We start from the raw sequence: 22,990 nt of genomic DNA, 5'->3' as shown, positions 1-22,990 counted from the left end.
TACTCACAGTACCTAATGTGCCCCTAGTCAGTCCCTGTTCTATCTGCATATCTCAAAGGAGAAACGCTGTTATGAATGAGTATGCAACTGAAGTAGGTTCGCTGCGCAGATACTTTCCTTTGCATCCCCTCTAAGGGGCCTGTAGGAGAGACTTCATGATTGCTAACCCGACACGTCCTAGAGTTTCCAACTGAGTACAGACGCATCCCTGTCGTGAGATATTACTGTAGCACCGTTCCCTCATATATTGGAAGTGTTTTGAGAGGTGGTAGACGCTGTGGAACATCCCAGGTGTAGAACTTCCAGTATGCATCATAGAGGCCTAAATGCCTTACCCTTTACTTCACCAAAGGGTTTAATATTCTCTGTGCTCCGTCCTTGTTCTATCTTCTTTCCTCCACTGGAAAGACAAAGTGAGAAATGACCTTCCGCATGAAGGAGTTTCCCTTAAACTGAATTTGCTATAGTCCAATGGTTAAACGTCTTTGAATGGAAAGCTATGTGCGCCTAATGCGGTTACCACAGAGTCAGTCACAAAAGCTTCCTTCTTTAAAAGACCTAACACTGCAGTGAATCCCTCCTAAAGCACACTTCCCTCTCAGTGTTGGAAGCGTTTTAGACGCAGAAACTAAGTGCGGATCACCACTGGTGGTGAACATCCAATATGTGTTTGTCAAGCTAAGCGCCATAGCCTGCCCTTTACTCACAGTACCTACTGTGCCCGTAGTCTTTCCCTTTTCTATCTTCATCTTCAAAGGAGAAACACTGTTACGAATGAGTAAGCACGTGAAGTACGTTCCCAGAGCAGATACCTTCCTCCGCATCCCCTCTAAGGGGTCTGTATGAGACACTTCATGACTGCTACCCAGACACGTCCTACACTTTCCAACTGAGCACAGACGCTTCCCTGTTGTGAGAACTTGCTGTAGAACAGTTCCCTCAAATATTGGAAGTGTTTTGAGAAGTGGTAGACACTGTGGAACATCCCAAGTGTTGAACTTCCAGTATGCATCATAGAGGCCTAAATGCCTGACCCTTTCCTTCACCAACGGGTTGTAACATTCTCTCTGCTCCGTCCTTGTTCTATCTTCTTTCCTCCACTGGAAAGACACTGTTAGAAGGGACATTCCTCATGAAGATGTTTCCCTTACACAGAACTTGCTATAGTCCAACGGATAGACGTCAGAGACTGGAAAGCTATGTGCGCCTATTGTGGTTACCAAAGAGTCAGTCCCCAAAGCTTTCTTCTTTAACAGACGTAACACTGCAGTGAATCCCTCCTAAAGCACACTTCCCTCTCAGTGTTGGAAGCGTTATAGACGCAGAAACTAAGTGCGGAACACCACTGGTGGTGAACCTCCAATATGTGTTTGGCAGGCTTAAGCGCCATAGCTTGCCCTTTACTCAAAGGACCTAATGTGCCCCTAGTTCGTCCCTGTTCTATCTTCATTCCAAAAGGAGAAACACTGTTATGAATGAGTACGCACCTAAAGTAGGTTCCCTGAGCAGATACCTTCCTACGCCTCCCCTCCAAGGGGCCTGTATGAGACACTTCATGATTGCTACCCAGACACATTGTAGAGTTTTCAACTGAGCACAGATGCATCTCTTTCGTGAAAAATTACTGTAGCACAGTTCCCTTATATATTGGAAGTGTTTAAGAGAAGAGGTAGACACAGTGGAACATCACCGGTGTTGTAATTCCAGTATGCATCATAGAGGCCTAAGTGCCTTACCCTCTACTTCACTCACGGTTTGCAACGTTCTCTCTGTCCGTCCTTGTTCTATCATCTTTCCTCCACTGGAAAGACACTGTGAGAAGTGACATTCCGCCTGAAGGAGTTTCCCTTAAACAGAACATGCTATAGTCTAACGGTTAGACGTCTGTGAATGGAAAGCTATGTGCGCCTATTACGGTTACCACAGAGTCAGTCCCAAAAGCTTCCTTCTTTAACAGACGTAACACTGCAGTGAATCCCTCCTAAAGCACACTTCCCTCTCAGTGTAGGAAGCGTTTTAGACGCAGAAACCAAGTGAGGATCACCACTGGTGGTGAACATCCAATATGTGTTGCTATAGTCCAATGGTTAAACGTCTTTGAATGGAAAGCTATGTGCGCCTAATGCGGTTACCACAGTCAGTCCCAAAAGCTTCCTTCTTTAAAAGACCTAACACTGCAGTGAATCCCTCCTAAAGCACACTTCCCTCTCAGTGTTGGAAGCGTTTTAGACGCAGAAACTAAGTGCGGATCACCACTGGTGGTGAACATCCAATATGTGTTTGTCAGGCTAAGCGCCATAGCCTGCCCTTTACTCACAGTACCTACTGTGCCCGTAGTCTTTCCCTTTTCTATCTTCATCTTCAAAGGAGAAACACTGTTACGAATGAGTAAGCACGTGAAGTACGTTCCCAGAGCAGATACCTTCCTCCGCATCCCCTCTAAGGGGTCTGTATGAGACACTTCATGACTGCTACCCAGACACGTCCTACACTTTCCAACTGAGCACAGACGCTTCCCTGTTGTGAGAACTTGCTGTAGAACAGTTCCCTCAAATATTGGAAGTGTTTTGAGAAGTGGTAGACACTGTGGAACATCCCAAGTGTTGAACTTCCAGTATGCATCATAGAGGCCTAAATGCCTGACCCTTTCCTTCACCAACGGGTTGTAACATTCTCTCTGCTCCGTCCTTGTTCTATCTTCTTTCCTCCACTGGAAAGACACTGTTAGAAGGGACATTCCTCATGAAGATGTTTCCCTTACACAGAACTTGCTATAGTCCAACGGATAGACGTCAGAGACTGGAAAGCTATGTGCGCCTATTGTGGTTACCAAAGAGTCAGTCCCCAAAGCTTTCTTCTTTAACAGACGTAACACTGCAGTGAATCCCTCCTAAAGCACACTTCCCTCTCAGTGTTGGAAGCGTTATAGACGCAGAAACTAAGTGCGGAACACCACTGGTGGTGAACCTCCAATATGTGTTTGGCAGGCTTAAGCGCCATAGCTTGCCCTTTACTCAAAGGACCTAATGTGCCCCTAGTTCGTCCCTGTTCTATCTTCATTCCAAAAGGAGAAACACTGTTATGAATGAGTACTCACCTAAAGTAGGTTCCCTCAGCAGATACCTTCCTACGCCTCCCCTCCAAGGGGCCTGTATGAGACACTTCATGATTGCTACCCAGACACATTGTAGAGTTTTCAACTGAGCACAGATGCATCCCCTTCGTGAAAAATTACTGTAGCACAGTTCCCTTATATATTGGAAGTGTTTAAGAGAAGAGGTAGACACTGTGGAACATCACCGGTGTTGTAATTCCAGTATGCATCATAGAGGCCTAAGTGCCTTACCCTCTACTTCACTCACGGTTTGCAACGTTCTCTCTGTCCGTCCTTGTTCTATCATCTTTTCTCCACTGGAAAGACACTGTGAGAAGTGACACTCCGCCTGAAGGAGTTTCCCTTAAACAGAACATGCTATAGTCTAACGGTTAGACGTCTGTGAATGGAAAGCTATGTGCGCCTATTACGGTTACCACAGAGTCAGTCCCAAAAGCTTCCTTCTTTAACAGACGTAACACCGCAGTGAATCCCTCCTAAAGCACAATTCCCTCTCAGTGTAGGAAGCGTTTTAGACGCAGAAACCAAGTGAGGATCACCACTGGTGGTGAACATCCAATATGTGTTGCTATAGTCCAATGGTTAAACGTCTTTGAATGGAAAGCTATGTGCGCCTAATGCGGTTACCACAGAGTCAGTCCCAAAAGCTTCCTTCTTTAACAGATGTAACACTGCAGTGAATCCCTCCTAAAGCACACTTCCCTCTCAGTGTAGGAAGCGTTTTAGACGCAGAAACCAAGTGCGGATCACCACTGGTGGTGAACATCCAATATGTGTTTGGTAGGCTTAAGCGCCATAGCCTGCCCTTTACTCACAGTACCTAATGTGCCCCTAGTCTGTCCCTGTTCTATCTCCATATCTCAAAGGAGAAACGCTGTTATGAATGAGCATGCAACTGAAGTAGGTTCGCTGAGCAGATACTTTCCTTTGCATCCCCTCTAAGGGGCCTGTAGGAGAGACTTCATGATTGCTATCCAGACACATCCTAGAGTTCACAACTGTGTACAGACGCATCCCTGTCGTGAGAACTTACTGTAGCACAGTTCCCTCATATATTGGAAGTGTTTTGAGAGGTGGTAGACGCTGTGGAACATCCCAGGTGTAGACTTCCAGTATGCATCATAGAGGCCTAAATGCCTTACCCTTTACTTCACCAAAGGGTTTAATATTCTCTGTGCTCCGTCCTTGTTCTATCTTCTTTCCTCCACTGGAAAGACAAAGTGAGAAATGACCTTCCGCATGAAGGAGTTTCCCTTAAACTGAACTTGCTATAGTCCAATGGTTAAACGTCTTTGAATGGAAAGCTATGTGCGCCTAATGCGGTTACCACAGAGTCAGTCCCAAAAGCTTCCTTCTTTAAAAGACCTAACACTGCAGTGAATCCCTCCTAAAGCACACTTCCCTCTCAGTGTTGGAAGCGTTTTAGACGCAGAAACTAAGTGCGGATCACCACTGGTGGTGAACATCCAATATGTGTTTGTCAGGCTAAGCGCCATAGCCTGCCCTTTACTCACAGTACCTACTGTGCCCGTATTCTTTCCCTTTTCTGTCTTCATCTTCAAAGGAGAAACACTGTTACGAATGAGTAAGCACGTGAAGTACGTTCCCAGAGCAGATACCTTCCTCCGCATCCCCTCTAAGGGGTCTGTATGAGACACTTCATGACTGCTACCCAGACACGTCCTACACTTTCCAACTGAGCACAGACGCTTCCCTGTTGTGAGAACTTGCTGTAGAACAGTTCCCTCAAATATTGGAAGTGTTTTGAGAAGTGGTAGACACTGTGGAACATCCCAAGTGTTGAACTTCCAGTATGCATCATAGAGGCCTAAATGCCTGACCCTTTCCTTCACCAACGGGTTGTAACATTCTCTCTGCTCCGTCCTTGTTCTATCTTCTTTCCTCCACTGGAAAGACACTGTTAGAAGGGACATTCCTCATGAAGATGTTTCCCTTACACAGAACTTGCTATAGTCCAACGGATAGACGTCAGAGACTGGAAAGCTATGTGCGCCTATTGTGGTTACCAAAGAGTCAGTCCCCAAAGCTTTCTTCTTTAACAGACGTAACACTGCAGTGAATCCCTCCTAAAGCACACTTCCCTCTCAGTGTTGGAAGCGTTATAGACGCAGAAACTAAGTGCGGAACACCACTGGTGGTGAACCTCCAATATGTGTTTGGCAGGCTTAAGCGCCATAGCTTGCCCTTTACTCAAAGGACCTAATGTGCCCCTAGTTCGTCCCTGTTCTATCTTCATTCCAAAAGGAGAAACACTGTTATGAATGAGTACGCACCTAAAGTAGGTTCCCTGAGCAGATACCTTCCTACGCCTCCCCTCCAAGGGGCCTGTATGAGACACTTCATGATTGCTACCCAGACACATTGTAGAGTTTTCAACTGAGCACAGATGCATCCCCTTCGTGAAAAATTACTGTAGCACAGTTCCTTATATATTGGAAGTGTTTAAGAGAAGAGGTAGACACTGTGGAACATCACCGGTGTTGTAATTCCAGTATGCATCATAGAGGCCTAAGTGCCTTACCCTGTACTTCACTCACGGTTTGCAACGTTCTCTCTGTCCGTCCTTGTTCTATCATCTTTCCTCCACTGGAAAGACACTGTGAGAAGTGACATTCCGCCTGAAGGAGTTTCCCTTAAACAGAACATAATATAGTCTAACGGTTAGACGTCTGTGAATGGAAAGCTATGTGCGCCTATTGCGGTTACCACAGAGTCAGTCCCCAAAGCTTCCTTCTTTAACAGACGTAACACTGCAGTGAATCCCTCCTAAAGCACACTTCCCTCTCAGTGTAGGAAGCGTTTTAGACGCAGAAACCAAGTGCGGATCACCACTGGTGGTGAACATCCAATATGTGTTTGGTAGGCTTAAGCGCCATAGCCTGCCCTTTACTCACAGTACCTAATGTGCCCCTAGTCAGTCCCTGTTCTATCTGCATATCTCAAAGGAGAAACGCTGTTATGAATGAGTATGCAACTGAAGTAGGTTCGCTGCGCAGATACTTTCCTTTGCATCCCCTCTAAGGGGCCTGTAGGAGAGACTTCATGATTGCTAACCCGACACGTCCTAGAGTTTCCAACTGAGTACAGACGCATCCCTGTCGTGAGATATTACTGTAGCACCGTTCCCTCATATATTGGAAGTGTTTTGAGAGGTGGTAGACGCTGTGGAACATCCCAGGTGTAGAACTTCCAGTATGCATCATAGAGGCCTAAATGCCTTACCCTTTACTTCACCAAAGGGTTTAATATTCTCTGTGCTCCGTCCTTGTTCTATCTTCTTTCCTCCACTGGAAAGACAAAGTGAGAAATGACCTTCCGCATGAAGGAGTTTCCCTTAAACTGAATTTGCTATAGTCCAATGGTTAAACGTCTTTGAATGGAAAGCTATGTGCGCCTAATGCGGTTACCACAGAGTCAGTCACAAAAGCTTCCTTCTTTAAAAGACCTAACACTGCAGTGAATCCCTCCTAAAGCACACTTCCCTCTCAGTGTTGGAAGCGTTTTAGACGCAGAAACTAAGTGCGGATCACCACTGGTGGTGAACATCCAATATGTGTTTGTCAAGCTAAGCGCCATAGCCTGCCCTTTACTCACAGTACCTACTGTGCCCGTAGTCTTTCCCTTTTCTATCTTCATCTTCAAAGGAGAAACACTGTTACGAATGAGTAAGCACGTGAAGTACGTTCCCAGAGCAGATACCTTCCTCCGCATCCCCTCTAAGGGGTCTGTATGAGACACTTCATGACTGCTACCCAGACACGTCCTACACTTTCCAACTGAGCACAGACGCTTCCCTGTTGTGAGAACTTGCTGTAGAACAGTTCCCTCAAATATTGGAAGTGTTTTGAGAAGTGGTAGACACTGTGGAACATCCCAAGTGTTGAACTTCCAGTATGCATCATAGAGGCCTAAATGCCTGACCCTTTCCTTCACCAACGGGTTGTAACATTCTCTCTGCTCCGTCCTTGTTCTATCTTCTTTCCTCCACTGGAAAGACACTGTTAGAAGGGACATTCCTCATGAAGATGTTTCCCTTACACAGAACTTGCTATAGTCCAACGGATAGACGTCAGAGACTGGAAAGCTATGTGCGCCTATTGTGGTTACCAAAGAGTCAGTCCCCAAAGCTTTCTTCTTTAACAGACGTAACACTGCAGTGAATCCCTCCTAAAGCACACTTCCCTCTCAGTGTTGGAAGCGTTATAGACGCAGAAACTAAGTGCGGAACACCACTGGTGGTGAACCTCCAATATGTGTTTGGCAGGCTTAAGCGCCATAGCTTGCCCTTTACTCAAAGGACCTAATGTGCCCCTAGTTCGTCCCTGTTCTATCTTCATTCCAAAAGGAGAAACACTGTTATGAATGAGTACGCACCTAAAGTAGGTTCCCTGAGCAGATACCTTCCTACGCCTCCCCTCCAAGGGGCCTGTATGAGACACTTCATGATTGCTACCCAGACACATTGTAGAGTTTTCAACTGAGCACAGATGCATCTCTTTCGTGAAAAATTACTGTAGCACAGTTCCCTTATATATTGGAAGTGTTTAAGAGAAGAGGTAGACACAGTGGAACATCACCGGTGTTGTAATTCCAGTATGCATCATAGAGGCCTAAGTGCCTTACCCTCTACTTCACTCACGGTTTGCAACGTTCTCTCTGTCCGTCCTTGTTCTATCATCTTTCCTCCACTGGAAAGACACTGTGAGAAGTGACATTCCGCCTGAAGGAGTTTCCCTTAAACAGAACATGCTATAGTCTAACGGTTAGACGTCTGTGAATGGAAAGCTATGTGCGCCTATTACGGTTACCACAGAGTCAGTCCCAAAAGCTTCCTTCTTTAACAGACGTAACACTGCAGTGAATCCCTCCTAAAGCACACTTCCCTCTCAGTGTAGGAAGCGTTTTAGACGCAGAAACCAAGTGAGGATCACCACTGGTGGTGAACATCCAATATGTGTTGCTATAGTCCAATGGTTAAACGTCTTTGAATGGAAAGCTATGTGCGCCTAATGCGGTTACCACAGTCAGTCCCAAAAGCTTCCTTCTTTAAAAGACCTAACACTGCAGTGAATCCCTCCTAAAGCACACTTCCCTCTCAGTGTTGGAAGCGTTTTAGACGCAGAAACTAAGTGCGGATCACCACTGGTGGTGAACATCCAATATGTGTTTGTCAGGCTAAGCGCCATAGCCTGCCCTTTACTCACAGTACCTACTGTGCCCGTAGTCTTTCCCTTTTCTATCTTCATCTTCAAAGGAGAAACACTGTTACGAATGAGTAAGCACGTGAAGTACGTTCCCAGAGCAGATACCTTCCTCCGCATCCCCTCTAAGGGGTCTGTATGAGACACTTCATGACTGCTACCCAGACACGTCCTACACTTTCCAACTGAGCACAGACGCTTCCCTGTTGTGAGAACTTGCTGTAGAACAGTTCCCTCAAATATTGGAAGTGTTTTGAGAAGTGGTAGACACTGTGGAACATCCCAAGTGTTGAACTTCCAGTATGCATCATAGAGGCCTAAATGCCTGACCCTTTCCTTCACCAACGGGTTGTAACATTCTCTCTGCTCCGTCCTTGTTCTATCTTCTTTCCTCCACTGGAAAGACACTGTTAGAAGGGACATTCCTCATGAAGATGTTTCCCTTACACAGAACTTGCTATAGTCCAACGGATAGACGTCAGAGACTGGAAAGCTATGTGCGCCTATTGTGGTTACCAAAGAGTCAGTCCCCAAAGCTTTCTTCTTTAACAGACGTAACACTGCAGTGAATCCCTCCTAAAGCACACTTCCCTCTCAGTGTTGGAAGCGTTATAGACGCAGAAACTAAGTGCGGAACACCACTGGTGGTGAACCTCCAATATGTGTTTGGCAGGCTTAAGCGCCATAGCTTGCCCTTTACTCAAAGGACCTAATGTGCCCCTAGTTCGTCCCTGTTCTATCTTCATTCCAAAAGGAGAAACACTGTTATGAATGAGTACTCACCTAAAGTAGGTTCCCTCAGCAGATACCTTCCTACGCCTCCCCTCCAAGGGGCCTGTATGAGACACTTCATGATTGCTACCCAGACACATTGTAGAGTTTTCAACTGAGCACAGATGCATCCCCTTCGTGAAAAATTACTGTAGCACAGTTCCCTTATATATTGGAAGTGTTTAAGAGAAGAGGTAGACACTGTGGAACATCACCGGTGTTGTAATTCCAGTATGCATCATAGAGGCCTAAGTGCCTTACCCTCTACTTCACTCACGGTTTGCAACGTTCTCTCTGTCCGTCCTTGTTCTATCATCTTTTCTCCACTGGAAAGACACTGTGAGAAGTGACACTCCGCCTGAAGGAGTTTCCCTTAAACAGAACATGCTATAGTCTAACGGTTAGACGTCTGTGAATGGAAAGCTATGTGCGCCTATTACGGTTACCACAGAGTCAGTCCCAAAAGCTTCCTTCTTTAACAGACGTAACACCGCAGTGAATCCCTCCTAAAGCACAATTCCCTCTCAGTGTAGGAAGCGTTTTAGACGCAGAAACCAAGTGAGGATCACCACTGGTGGTGAACATCCAATATGTGTTGCTATAGTCCAATGGTTAAACGTCTTTGAATGGAAAGCTATGTGCGCCTAATGCGGTTACCACAGAGTCAGTCCCAAAAGCTTCCTTCTTTAACAGACCTAACACTGCAGTGAATCCCTCCTAAAGCACACTTCCCTCTCAGTGTTGGAAGCGTTTTAGACGCAGAAACTAAGTGCGGATCACCACTGGTGGTGAACATCCAATATGTGTTTGTCAGGCTAAGCGCCATAGCCTGCCCTTTACTCACAGTACCTACTGTGCCCGTAGTCTTTCCCTTTTCTATCTTCATCTTCAATGGAGAAACACTGTTACGAATCAGTAAGCACGTGAAGTACGTTCCCAGAGCAGATACCTTCCTCCGCATCCCCTCTAAGGGGTGTGTATGAGACACTTCATGACTGCTACCCAGACACGTCCTACACTTTCCAACTGAGCACAGACGCTTCCCTGTTGTGAGAACTTGCTGTAGAACAGTTCCCTCAAATATTGGAAGTGTTTTGAGAAGTGGTAGACACTGTGGAACATCCCAAGTGTTGAACTTCCAGTATGCATCATAGAGGCCTAAATGCCTGACCCTTTCCTTCACCAACGGGTTGTAACATTCTCTCTGCTCCGTCCTTGTTCTATCTTCTTTCCTCCACTGGAAAGACACTGTTAGAAGGGACATTCCTCATGAAGATGTTTCCCTTACACAGAACTTGCTATAGTCCAACGGATAGACGTCAGAGACTGGAAAGCTATGTGCGCCTATTGTGGTTACCAAAGAGTCAGTCCCCAAAGCTTTCTTCTTTAACAGACGTAACACTGCAGTGAATCCCTCCTAAAGCACACTTCCCTCTCAGTGTTGGAAGCGTTATAGACGCAGAAACTAAGTGCGGAACACCACTGGTGGTGAACCTCCAATATGTGTTTGGCAGGCTTAAGCGCCATAGCTTGCCCTTTACTCAAAGGACCTAATGTGCCCCTAGTTCGTCCCTGTTCTATCTTCATTCCAAAAGGAGAAACACTGTTATGAATGAGTACGCACCTGAAGTAGGTTCCCTGAGCAGATACCTTCCTACGCCTCCCCTCCAAGGGGCCTGTATGAGACACTTCATGATTGCTACCCAGACACATTGTAGAGTTTTCAACTGAGCACAGATGCATCCCCTTCGTGAAAAATTACTGTAGCACAGTTCCCTTATATATTGGAAGTGTTTAAGAGAAGAGGTAGACACTGTGGAACATCACCGGTGTTGTAATTCCAGTATGCATCATAGAGGCCTAAGTGCCTTACCCTGTACTTCACTCACGGTTTGCAACGTTCTCCTTGTCCGTCCTTGTTCTATCATCTTTTCTCCACTGGAAAGACACTGTGAGAAGTGACACTCCGCCTGAAGGAGTTTCCCTTAAACAGAACATGCTATAGTCTAACGGTTAGACGTCTGTGAATGGAAAGCTATGTGCGCCTATTGCGGTTACCACAGAGTCAGTCCCAAAAGCTTCCTTCTTTAACAGACGTAACACTGCAGTGAATCCCTCCTAAAGCACACTTCCCTCTCAGTGTAGGAAGCGTTTTAGACGCAAAAACCAAGTGCGGATCACCACTGGTGGTGAACATCCAATATGTGTTTGGTAGGCTTAAGCGCCATAGCCTGCCCTTTACTCACAGTACCTAATGTGCCCCTAGTCAGTCCCTGTTCTATCTGCATATCTCAAAGGAGAAACGCTGTTATGAATGAGTATGCAACTGAAGTAGGTTCGCTGCGCAGATACTTTCCTTTGCATCCCCTCTAAGGGGCCTGTAGGAGAGACTTCATGATTGCTAACCCGACACGTCCTAGAGTTTCCAACTGAGTACAGACGCATCCCTGTCGTGAGATATTACTGTAGCACCGTTCCCTCATATATTGGAAGTGTTTTGAGAGGTGGTAGACGCTGTGGAACATCCCAGGTGTAGAACTTACAGTATGCATCATAGAGGCCTAAATGCCTTACCCTTTACTTCACCAAAGGGTTTAATATTCTCTGTGCTCCGTCCTTGTTCTATCTTCTTTCCTCCACTGGAAAGACAAAGTGAGAAATGACCTTCCGCATGAAGGAGTTTCCCTTAAACTGAATTTGCTATAGTCCAATGGTTAAACGTCTTTGAATGGAAAGCTATGTGCGCCTAATGCGGTTACCACAGAGTCAGTCCCAAAAGCTTCCTTCTTTAAAAGACCTAACACTGCAGTGAATCCCTCCTAAAGCACACTTCCCTCTCAGTGTTGGAAGCGTTTTAGACGCAGAAACTAAGTGCGGATCACCACTGGTGGTGAACATCCAATATGTGTTTGTCAGGCTAAGCGCCATAGCCTGCCCTTTACTCACAGTACCTACTGTGCCCGTAGTCTTTCCCTTTTCTGTCTTCATCTTCAAAGGAGAAACACTGTTACGAATGAGTAAGCACGTGAAGTACGTTCCCAGAGCAGATACCTTCCTCCGCATCCCCTCTAAGGGGTCTGTATGAGACACTTCATGACTGCTACCCAGACACGTCCTACACTTTCCAACTGAGCACAGACGCTTCCCTGTTGTGAGAACTTGCTGTAGAACAGTTCCCTCAAATATTGGTAGTGTTTTGAGAAGTGGTAGACATTGTGGAACATCCCAAGTGTTGAACTTCCAGTATGCATCATAGAGGCCTAAATGCCTGACCCTTTCCTTCACCAACGGGTTGTAATATTCTCTCTGCTCCGTCCTTGTTCTATCTTCTTTCCTCCACTGGAAAGACACTGTTAGAAGGGACATTCCTCATGAAGATGTTTCCCTTACACAGAACTTGCTATAGTCCAACGGATAGACATCAGAGACTGGAAAGCTATGTGCGCCTATTGTGGTTACCAAAGAGTCAGTCCCCAAAGCTTTCTTCTTTAACAGACGTAACACTGCAGTGAATCCCTCCTAAAGCACACTTCCCTCTCAGTGTTGGAAGCGTTATAGACGCAGAAACTAAGTGCGGAACACCACTGGTGGTGAACCTCCAATATGTGTTTGGCAGGCTTAAGCGCCATAGCTTGCCCTTTACTCAAAGGACCTAATGTGCCCCTAGTTCGTCCCTGTTCTATCTTCATTCCAAAAGGAGAAACACTGTTATGAATGAGTACGCACCTGAAGTAGGTTCCCTGAGCAGATACCTTCCTACGCCTCCCCTCCAAGGGGCCTGTATGAGACACTTCATGATTGCTACCCAGACACATTGTAGAGTTTTCAACTGAGCACAGAGGCATCCCCTTCGTGAAAAATTACTGTAGCACAGTTCCCTTATATATTGGAAGTGTTTAAGACAAGAGGTAGACACTGTGGAACATCACCGGTGTTGTAATTCCAGTATGCATCATAGAGGCCTAAGTGCCTTACCCTGTACTTCACTCACGGTTTGCAACGTTCTCTCTGTCCGTCCTTGTTCTATCATCTTTTCTCCACTGGAAAGACACTGTGAGAAGTGACACTCCGCCTGAAGGAGTTTCCCTTAAACAGAACATGCTATAGTCTAACGGTTAGACGTCTGTGAATGGAAAGCTATGTGCGCCTATTGAGGTTACCACAGAGTCAGTCCCAAAAGCTTCCTTCTTTAACAGACGTAACACTGCAGTGAATCCCTCCTAAAGCACACTTCCCTCTCAGTGTAGGAAGCGTTTTAGACGCAAAAACCAAGTGCGGATCACCACTTGTGGTGAACATCCAATATGTGTTTGGTAGGCTTAAGCGCCATAGCCTGCCCTTTACTCACAGTACCTACTGTGCCCGTAGTCTTTCCCTTTTCTATCTTCATCTTCAAAGGAGAAACACTGTTACGAATTAGTAAGCACGTGAAGTACGTTCCCAGAGCAGATACCTTCCTCCGCATCCCCTCTAAGGGGTCTGTATGAGACACTTCATGACTGCTACCCAGACACGTCCTACACTTTCCAACTGAGCACAGACGCTTCCCTGTTGTGAGAACTTGCTGTAGAACAGTTCCCTCAAATATTGGAAGTGTTTTGAGAAGTGGTAGACACTGTGGAACATCCCAAGTGTTGAACTTCCAGTATGCATCATAGAGGCCTAAATGCCTGACCCTTTCCTTCACCAACGGGTTGTAACATTCTCTCTGCTCCGTCCTTGTTCTATCTTCTTTCCTCCACTGGAAAGACACTGTTAGAAGGGACATTCCTCATGAAGATGTTTCCCTTACACAGAACTTGCTATAGTCCAACGGATAGACGTCAGAGACTGGAAAGCTATGTGCGCCTATTGTGGTTACCAAAGAGTCAGTCCCCAAAGCTTTCTTCTTTAACAGACGTAACACTGCAGTGAATCCCTCCTAAAGCACACTTCCCTCTCAGTGTTGGAAGCGTTATAGACGCAGAAACTAAGTGCGGAACACCACTGGTGGTGAACCTCCAATATGTGTTTGGCAGGCTTAAGCGCCATAGCTTGCCCTTTACTCAAAGGACCTAATGTGCCCCTAGTTCGTCCCTGTTCTATCTTCATTCCAAAAGGAGAAACACTGTTATGAATGAGTACGCACCTGAAGTAGGTTCCCTGAGCAGATACCTTCCTACGCCTCCCCTCCAAGGGGCCTGTATGAGACACTTCATGATTGCTACCCAGACACATTGTAGAGTTTTCAACTGAGCACAGATGCATCCCCTTCGTGAAAAATTACTGTAGCACAGTTCCCTTATATATTGGAAGTGTTTAAGAGAAGAGGTAGACACTGTGGAACATCACCGGTGTTGTAATTCCAGTATGCATCATAGAGGCCTAAGTGCCTTACCCTCTACTTCACTCACGGTTTGCAACGTTCTCTCTGTCCGTCCTTGTTCTATCATCTTTTCTCCACTGGAAAGACACTGTGAGAAGTGACACTCCGCCTGAAGGAGTTTCCCTTAAACAGAACATGCTATAGTCTAACGGTTAGACGTCTGTGAATGGAAAGCTATGTGCGCCTATTGAGGTTACCACAGAGTCAGTCCCAAAAGCTTCCTTCTTTAACAGACGTAACACTGCAGTGAATCCCTCCTAAAGCACACTTCCCTCTCAGTGTAGGAAGCGTTTTAGACGCAAAAACCAAGTGCGGATCACCACTTGTGGTGAACATCCAATATGTGTTTGGTAGGCTTAAGCGCCATAGCCTGCCCTTTACTCACAGTACCTACTGTGCCCGTAGTCTTTCCCTTTTCTATCTTCATCTTCAAAGGAGAAACACTGTTACGAATTAGTAAGCACGTGAAGTACGTTCCCAGAGCAGATACCTTCCTCCGCATCCCCTCTAAGGGGTCTGTATGAGACACTTCATGACTGCTACCCAGACACGTCCTACACTTTCCAACTGAGCACAGACGCTTCCCTGTTGTGAGAACTTGCTGTAGAACAGTTCCCTCAAATATTGGAAGTGTTTTGAGAAGTGGTAGACACTGTGGAACATCCCAAGTGTTGAACTTCCAGTATGCATCATAGAGGCCTAAATGCCTGACCCTTTCCTTCACCAACGGGTTGTAACATTCTCTCTGCTCCGTCCTTGTTCTATCTTCTTTCCTCCACTGGAAAGACACTGTTAGAAGGGACATTCCTCATGAAGATGTTTCCCTTACACAGAACTTGCTATAGTCCAACGGATAGACGTCAGAGACTGGAAAGCTATGTGCGCCTATTGTGGTTACCAAAGAGTCAGTCCCCAAAGCTTTCTTCTTTAACAGACGTAACACTGCAGTGAATCCCTCCTAAAGCACACTTCCCTCTCAGTGTTGGAAGCGTTATAGACGCAGAAACTAAGTGCGGAACACCACTGGTGGTGAACCTCCAATATGTGTTTGGCAGGCTTAAGCGCCATAGCTTGCCCTTTACTCAAAGGACCTAATGTGCCCCTAGTTCGTCCCTGTTCTATCTTCATTCCAAAAGGAGAAACACTGTTATGAATGAGTACGCACCTGAAGTAGGTTCCCTGAGCAGATACCTTCCTACGCCTCCCCTCCAAGGGGCCTGTATGAGACACTTCATGATTGCTACCCAGACACATTGTAGAGTTTTCAACTGAGCACAGATGCATCCCCTTCGTGAAAAATTACTGTAGCACAGTTCCCTTATATATTGGAAGTGTTTAAGAGAAGAGGTAGACACTGTGGAACATCACCGGTGTTGTAATTCCAGTATGCATCATAGAGGCCTAAGTGCCTTACCCTCTACTTCACTCACGGTTTGCAACGTTCTCTCTGTCCGTCCTTGTTCTATCATCTTTTCTCCACTGGAAAGACACTGTGAGAAGTGACACTCCGCCTGAAGGAGTTTCCCTTAAACAGAACATGCTATAGTCTAACGGTTAGACGTCTGTGAATGGAAAGCTATGTGCGCCTAATGCGGTTAACACAGAGTCAGTCCCAAAAGCTTCCTTCTTTAACAGACGTAACACCGCAGTGAATCCCTCCTAAAGCACAATTCCCTCTCAGTGTAGGAAGCGTTTTAGACGCAGAAACCAAGTGAGGATCACCACTGGTGGTGAACATCCAATATGTGTTGCTATAGTCCAATGGTTAAACGTCTTTGAATGGAAAGCTATGTGCGCCTAATGCGGTTACCACAGAGTCAGTCCCAAAAGCTTCCTTCTTTAACAGACCTAACACTGCAGTGAATCCCTCCTAAAGCACACTTCCCTCTCAGTGTTGGAAGCGTTTTAGACGCAGAAACTAAGTGCGGATCACCACTGGTGGTGAACATCCAATATGTGTTTGTCAGGCTAAGCGCCATAGCCTGCCCTTTACTCACAGTACCTACTGTGCCCGTAGTCTTTCCCTTTTCTATCTTCATCTTCAATGGAGAAACACTGTTACGAATCAGTAAGCACGTGAAGTACGTTCCCAGAGCAGATACCTTCCTCCGCATCCCCTCTAAGGGGTGTGTATGAGACACTTCATGACTGCTACCCAGACACGTCCTACACTTTCCAACTGAGCACAGACGCTTCCCTGTTGTGAGAACTTGCTGTAGAACAGTTCCCTCAAATATTGGAAGTGTTTTGAGAAGTGGTAGACACTGTGGAACATCCCAAGTGTTGAACTTCCAGTATGCATCATAGAGGCCTAAATGCCTGACCCTTTCCTTCACCAACGGGTTGTAACATTCTCTCTGCTCCGTCCTTGTTCTATCTTCTTTCCTCCACTGGAAAGACACTGTTAGAAGGGACATTCCTCATGAAGATGTTTCCCTTACATAGAACTTGCTATAGTCCAACGGATAGACGTCAGAGACTGGAAAGCCATGTGCGCCTATTGTGGTTACCAAAGAGTCAGTCCCCAAAGCTTTCTTCTTTAACAGACGTAACACTGCAGTGAATCCCTCCTAAAGCACACTTCCCTCTCAGTGTTGGAAGCGTTATAGACGCAGAAACTAAGTGCGGAACACCACTGGTGGTGAACCTCCAATATGTGTTTGGCAGGCTTAAGCGCCATAGCTTGCCCTTTACTCAAAGGACCTAATGTGCCCCTAGTTCGTCCCTGTTCTATCTTCATTCCAAAAGGAGAAACACTGTTATGAATGAGTACGCACCTGAAGTAGGTTCCCTGAGCAGATACCTTCCTACGCCTCCCCTCCAAGGGGCCTGTATGAGACACTTCATGATTGCTACCCAGACACATTGTAGAGTTTTCAACTGAGCACAGATGCATCCCCTTCGTGAAAAATTACTGTAGCACAGTTCCCTTATATATTGGAAGTGTTTAAGAGAAGAGGTAGACACTGTGGAACATCACCGGTGTTGTAATTCCAGTATGCATCATAGAGGCCTAAGTGCCTTACCCTGTACTTCACTCACGGTTTGCAACGTTCTCCTTGTCCGTCCTTGTTCTATCATCTTTTCTCCACTGGAAAGACACTGTGAGAAGTGACACTCCGCCTGAAGGAGTTTCCCTTAAACAGAACATGCTATAGTCTAACGGTTAGACGTCTGTGAATGGAAAGCTATGTGCGCCTATTGCGGTTACCACAGAGTCAGTCCCAAAAGCTTCCTTCTTTAACAGACGTAACACTGCAGTGAATCCCTCCTAAAGCACACTTCCCTCTCAGTGTAGGAAGCGTTTTAGACGCAAAAACCAAGTGCGGATCACCACTGGTGGTGAACATCCAATATGTGTTTGGTAGGCTTAAGCGCCATAGCCTGCCCTTTACTCACAGTACCTAATGTGCCCCTAGTCAGTCCCTGTTCTATCTGCATATCTCAAAGGAGAAACGCTGTTATGAATGAGTATGCAACTGAAGTAGGTTCGCTGCGCAGATACTTTCCTTTGCATCCCCTCTAAGGGGCCTGTAGGAGAGACTTCATGATTGCTAACCCGACACGTCCTAGAGTTTCCAACTGAGTACAGACGCATCCCTGTCGTGAGATATTACTGTAGCACCGTTCCCTCATATATTGGAAGTGTTTTGAGAGGTGGTAGACGCTGTGGAACATCCCAGGTGTAGAACTTCCAGTATGCATCATAGAGGCCTAAATGCCTTACCCTTTACTTCACCAAAGGGTTTAATATTCTCTGTGCTCCGTCCTTGTTCTATCTTCTTTCCTCCACTGGAAAGACAAAGTGAGAAATGACCTTCCGCATGAAGGAGTTTCCCTTAAACTGAATTTGCTATAGTCCAATGGTTAAACGTCTTTGAATGGAAAGCTATGTGCGCCTAATGCGGTTACCACAGAGTCAGTCCCAAAAGCTTCCTTCTTTAAAAGACCTAACACTGCAGTGAATCCCTCCTAAAGCACACTTCCCTCTCAGTGTTGGAAGCGTTTTAGACGCAGAAACTAAGTGCGGATCACCACTGGTGGTGAACATCCAATATGTGTTTGTCAGGCTAAGCGCCATAGCCTGCCCTTTACTCACAGTACCTACTGTGCCCGTAGTCTTTCCCTTTTCTGTCTTCATCTTCAAAGGAGAAACACTGTTACGAATGAGTAAGCACGTGAAGTACGTTCCCAGAGCAGATACCTTCCTCCGCATCCCCTCTAAGGGGTCTGTATGAGACACTTCATGACTGCTACCCAGACACGTCCTACACTTTCCAACTGAGCACAGACGCTTCCCTGTTGTGAGAACTTGCTGTAGAACAGTTCCCTCAAATATTGGTAGTGTTTTGAGAAGTGGTAGACATTGTGGAACATCCCAAGTGTTGAACTTCCAGTATGCATCATAGAGGCCTAAATGCCTGACCCTTTCCTTCACCAACGGGTTGTAACATTCTCTCTGCTCCGTCCTTGTTCTATCTTCTTTCCTCCACTGGAAAGACACTGTTAGAAGGGACATTCCTCATGAAGATGTTTCCCTTACACAGAACTTGCTATAGTCCAACGGATAGACGTCAGAGACTGGAAAGCTATGTGCGCCTATTGTGGTTACCAAAGAGTCAGTCCCCAAAGCTTTCTTCTTTAACAGACGTAACACTGCAGTGAATCCCTCCTAAAGCACACTTCCCTCTCAGTGTTGGAAGCGTTATAGACGCAGAAACTAAGTGCGGAACACCACTGGTGGTGAACCTCCAATATGTGTTTGGCAGGCTTAAGCGCCATAGCTTGCCCTTTACTCAAAGGACCTAATGTGCCCCTAGTTCGTCCCTGTTCTATCTTCATTCCAAAAGGAGAAACACTGTTATGAATGAGTACGCACCTGAAGTAGGTTCCCTGAGCAGATACCTTCCTACGCCTCCCCTCCAAGGGGCCTGTATGAGACACTTCATGATTGCTACCCAGACACATTGTAGAGTTTTCAACTGAGCACAGAGGCATCCCCTTCGTGAAAAATTACTGTAGCACAGTTCCTTATATATTGGAAGTGTTTAAGAGAAGAGGTAGACACTGTGGAACATCACCGGTGTTGTAATTCCAGTATGCATCATAGAGGCCTAAGTGCCTTACCCTGTACTTCACTCACGGTTTGCAACGTTCTCTCTGTCCGTCCTTGTTCTATCATCTTTCCTCCACTGGAAAGACACTGTGAGAAGTGACATTCCGCCTGAAGGAGTTTCCCTTAAACAGAACATAATATAGTCTAACGGTTAGACGTCTGTGAATGGAAAGCTATGTGCGCCTATTGCGGTTACCACAGAGTCAGTCCCCAAAGCTTCCTTCTTTAACAGACGTAACACTGCAGTGAATCCCTCCTAAAGCACACTTCCCTCTCAGTGTAGGAAGCGTTTTAGACGCAGAAACCAAGTGCGGATCACCACTGGTGGTGAACATCCAATATGTGTTTGGTAGGCTTAAGCGCCATAGCCTGCCCTTTACTCACAGTACCTAATGTGCCCCTAGTCAGTCCCTGTTCTATCTGCATATCTCAAAGGAGAAACGCTGTTATGAATGAGTATGCAACTGAAGTAGGTTCGCTGCGCAGATACTTTCCTTTGCATCCCCTCTAAGGGGCCTGTAGGAGAGACTTCATGATTGCTAACCCGACACGTCCTAGAGTTTCCAACTGAGTACAGACGCATCCCTGTCGTGAGATATTACTGTAGCACCGTTCCCTCATATATTGGAAGTGTTTTGAGAGGTGGTAGACGCTGTGGAACATCCCAGGTGTAGAACTTCCAGTATGCATCATAGAGGCCTAAATGCCTTACCCTTTACTTCACCAAAGGGTTTAATATTCTCTGTGCTCCGTCCTTGTTCTATCTTCTTTCCTCCACTGGAAAGACAAAGTGAGAAATGACCTTCCGCATGAAGGAGTTTCCCTTAAACTGAATTTGCTATAGTCCAATGGTTAAACGTCTTTGAATGGAAAGCTATGTGCGCCTAATGCGGTTACCACAGAGTCAGTCCCAAAAGCTTCCTTCTTTAAAAGACCTAACACTGCAGTGAATCCCTCCTAAAGCACACTTCCCTCTCAGTGTTGGAAGCGTTATAGACGCAGAAACTAAGTGCGGAACACCACTGGTGGTGAACCTCCAATATGTGTTTGGCAGGCTTAAGCGCCATAGCTTGCCCTTTACTCAAAGGACCTAATATGCCCCTAGTTCGTCCCTGTTCTATCTTCATTCCAAAAGGAGAAACACTGTTATGAATGAGTACGCACCTAAAGTAAGTTCCCTGAGCAGATACCTTCCTACGCCTCCCCTCCAAGGGGCCTGTATGAGACACCTCATGATTGCTACCCAGACACATTGTAGAGTTTTCAACTGAGCACAGATGCATCCCCTTCGTGAAAAATTACTGTAGCACAGTTCCCTTATATACTGGAAGTGTTTAAGAGAAGAGGTAGACACTGTGGAACATCACCGGTGTTGTAATTCCAGTATGCATCATAGAGGCCTAAGTGCCTTACCCTCTACTTCACTCACGGTTTGCAACGTTCTCTCTGTCCGTCCTTGTTCTATCATCTTTTCTCCACTGGAAAGACACTGTGAGAAGTGACATTCCTCCTGAAGGAGTTTCCCTTAAACAGAACATGCTATAGTCTAACGGTTAGACGTCTGTGAATGGAAAGCTATGTGCGCCTATTGCGGTTACCACAGAGTCAGTTTCAAAAGCAACCTTCTTTAACAGACGTAACACTGCAGTGAATCCCTCCTAAAGCACACTTCCCTCTCAGTGTAGGAAGCGTTTTAGACGCAGAAACCAAGTGCGGATCACCACTGGTGGTGAACATCCAATATGTGTTTGGTAGGCTTAAGCGCCATAGCCTGCCCTTTACTCACAGTACCTAATGTGCCCCTAGTCAGTACCTGTTCTATCTCCATATCTCAAAGGAGAAACGCTGTTAAAAATGAGCATGCAACTGAAGTAGGTTCGCTGAACAGATACTTTCCTTTGCATCCCCTCTAAGGGGCCTGTAGGAGAGACTTCATGATTGCTAACCCGACACGTCCTAGAGTTTCCAACTGAGTACAGACGCATCCCTGTCGTGAGAACTTACTGTAGCACCGTTCCCTCATATATGGGAAGTGTTTTGAGAGGTGGTAGACGCTGTGGAACATCCCAGGTGTAGAACTTCCAGTATGCATCATAGAGGCCTAAATGCCTTACCCTTTACTTCACCAAAGGGTTTAATATTCTCTGTGCTCCGTCCTTGTTCTATCTTCTTTCCTCCACTGGAAAGACAAAGTGAGAAATGACCTTCCGCATGAAGGAGTTTCCCTTAAACTGAATTTGCTATAGTCCAATGGTTAAACGTCTTTGAATGGAAAGCTATGTGCGCCTAATGCGGTTACCACAGAGTCAGTCCCAAAAGCTTCCTTCTTTAAAAGACCTAACACTGCAGTGAATCCCTCCTAAAGCACACTTCCCTCTCAGTGTTGGAAGCGTTTTAGACGCAGAAACTAAGTGCGGATCACCACTGGTGGTGAACATCCAATATGTGTTTGTCAGGCTAAGCGCCATAGCCTGCCCTTTACTCACAGTACCTACTGTGCCCGTAGTCTTTCCCTTTTCTGTCTTCATCTTCAAAGGAGAAACACTGTTACGAATGAGTAAGCACGTGAAGTACGTTCCCAGAGCAGATACCTTCCTCCGCATCCCCTCTAAGGGGTCTGTATGAGACACTTCATGACTGCTACCCAGACACGTCCTACACTTTCCAACTGAGCACAGACGCTTCCCTGTTGTGAGAACTTGCTGTAGAACAGTTCCCTCAAATATTGGAAGTGTTTTGAGAAGTGGTAGACACTGTGGAACATCCCAAGTGTTGAACTTCCAGTATGCATCATAGAGGCCTAAATGCCTGACCCTTTCCTTCACCAACGGGTTGTAACATTCTCTCTGCTCCGTCCTTGTTCTATCTTCTTTCCTCCACTGGAAAGACACTGTTAGAAGGGACATTCCTCATGAAGATGTTTCCCTTACACAGAACTTGCTATAGTCCAACGGATAGACGTCAGAGACTGGAAAGCTATGTGCGCCTATTGTGGTTACCAAAGAGTCAGTCCCCAAAGCTTTCTTCTTTAACAGACGTAACACTGCAGTGAATCCCTCCTAAAGCACACTTCCCTCTCAGTGTTGGAAGCGTTATAGACGCAGAAACTAAGTGCGGAACACCACTGGTGGTGAACCTCCAATATGTGTTTGGCAGGCTTAAGCGCCATAGCTTGCCCTTTACTCAAAGGACCTAATGTGCCCCTAGTTCGTCCCTGTTCTATCTTCATTCCAAAAGGAGAAACACTGTTATGAATGAGTACTCACCTAAAGTAGGTTCCCTCAGCAGATACCTTCCTACGCCTCCCCTCCAAGGGGCCTGTATGAGACACTTCATGATTGCTACCCAGACACATTGTAGAGTTTTCAACTGAGCACAGATGCATCCCCTTCGTGAAAAAT

This window comes from Neovison vison, chromosome 14, assembly GCF_020171115.1.
Source record: "Neovison vison isolate M4711 chromosome 14, ASM_NN_V1, whole genome shotgun sequence".
Taxonomy (NCBI): Eukaryota; Metazoa; Chordata; class Mammalia; order Carnivora; family Mustelidae; genus Neogale; species Neogale vison.
Note: the sequence above shows the minus strand (reverse complement) of the source record.